Source organism: Odocoileus virginianus, chromosome 13 (genome assembly GCF_023699985.2).
Source record: "Odocoileus virginianus isolate 20LAN1187 ecotype Illinois chromosome 13, Ovbor_1.2, whole genome shotgun sequence".
In the NCBI taxonomy this organism is placed as follows: Eukaryota; Metazoa; Chordata; class Mammalia; order Artiodactyla; family Cervidae; genus Odocoileus; species Odocoileus virginianus.
In genome coordinates this window covers 44,205,584-44,207,203 of record NC_069686.1, presented here as the reverse complement: position 1 = coordinate 44,207,203, position 1,620 = coordinate 44,205,584, and the positions used below count along the sequence as shown (strand labels likewise).

At 36.5% G+C, this 1,620-nt stretch overlaps 1 non-coding gene across 1 annotated transcript; it reads left to right on the top strand.

The window, feature by feature from the left end:
- Nucleotides 1–755: 755 nt before the first annotated feature.
- Nucleotides 756–862, top strand: LOC139038125 (U6 spliceosomal RNA). The gene has a single exon (XR_011491068.1). It is a non-coding gene; the product is annotated as a U6 spliceosomal RNA (small nuclear RNA).
- Nucleotides 863–1,620: the final 758 nt, after the last annotated feature.

Genomic DNA, 1,620 nt, shown 5'->3' with positions numbered 1-1,620 from the left:
TAGGGAAGAAGTGGAAGCAGTGACAGGTTTTATTTTCTTGGGCTCCAAAGTCACTGCAGATGGTGACTGCAGCCATTAAATTAAGAGAAGTTTGCTCCTTGGAAGGAAAGTGATGACAAACCTAGACAGCATATTAAAAATCAGAGTAATCAATAAAGGTCCATACAGTCAAAGCTGTGTTTTTTTTTTCCAGTAGCTATATATTTACATGAGAGTTGGACCATAAAGAAGGTAGAGCTCTGAAGAATTGATATCTTCAAATTGTGGTGCTGGAGAAGACTCTTGAGAGTCCCTTGAACTGTAAGGAGATCAAACAAGTTTATCCTGAAAGAAATCAAACCTGATTATTCATTGGACAGACCAACGTTTAAGCTGAAGCTCCAATACTTTGGCCACTTGGTGCAATGAGTTTACTCACTGGAAAAGACCCTGATGTGGGAAAGACTGAAGGAGAGAGAAGAGAATGGAAGAGGATGACATGGTTCAATAGCATCACAGACTCATTGGACATGAATCCAAGAAAACTCCAGGATACTGTGAAGGACAGGGAAGCCCAGCCAGATGCAGTCCATGGTATTGTAAAGAGTTGGGCATGACTTAGCAAATGAACAACAAAACTTCTTTGAACTGAGTAAGATTTAGCATCTTCAAACTGGTCAATTAATTCTAATCACCCTTATTTCAATTTACTGTGATTCAAATGTCCATTTGCCAACTTATTTCGTTAAATTTCTTTCTTTAAGAAAGAAGATGACGTGCTCGCTTCAGCAGCACATATACTAAAATTGGAACGATACAGAGAAGATTAGCATGGCCCCTGCGCAAGGATGACACGCAAATTCGTGAAGCGTTCCATATTTTTTCAAAAGAAAGCAGGAGTTGTAATACTCATATCAGATAAAATAGACTTTAAAATAAAGGCTGTGAAAAGAGACAAAGATGGACACTACATCAAAGGATCAATCCAAGAAGAAGATATAACAATTATAAATACATATGCATCCAACATAGGAGCACCACAATATGTAAGGCAAACGCTAACGAGTATGAAAGAGGAAATTAATAGTAACACAATAATAGTGGGAGACTTTAATACCCCACTCACAACTATGGATTGATCAACTAAACAGAAAATTAACAAGGAAACACAAACTTTAAATGACACAATGGACCAGCTAGACCTAATTGATATCTATAGGACATTTCACCCCAAAACAATCAATTTCACCTTTTTCTCAAGCGCACACGGAACCTTCTCCAGAATAGATCACATCCTGGGCCATAAATCTAGCCTCGGGAAATTCAAAAAAAATTGAAATCATTCCAGTCATCTTTTCTGACCACAGTGCAGTAAGATTAGATCTCAATTACAGAAAAAAATTATTAAAAATTCAAACATATGGAGGCTAAATAACACATTTCTGAATAACCAACAAATCACAGAAGAAATAAAAAAAGAAATCAAAATATGCATAGAAACAAGTGAAAATGAAAACACAACAACCCAAAACCTATGGGACACTGTAAAAGCAGTGCTAAGCAGAAGGTTCATAGAATTACAGGCTTACCTCAAGAAACAAAAAAAAAGTCAAATAAATAACCTAACTCTACACGTAAAGC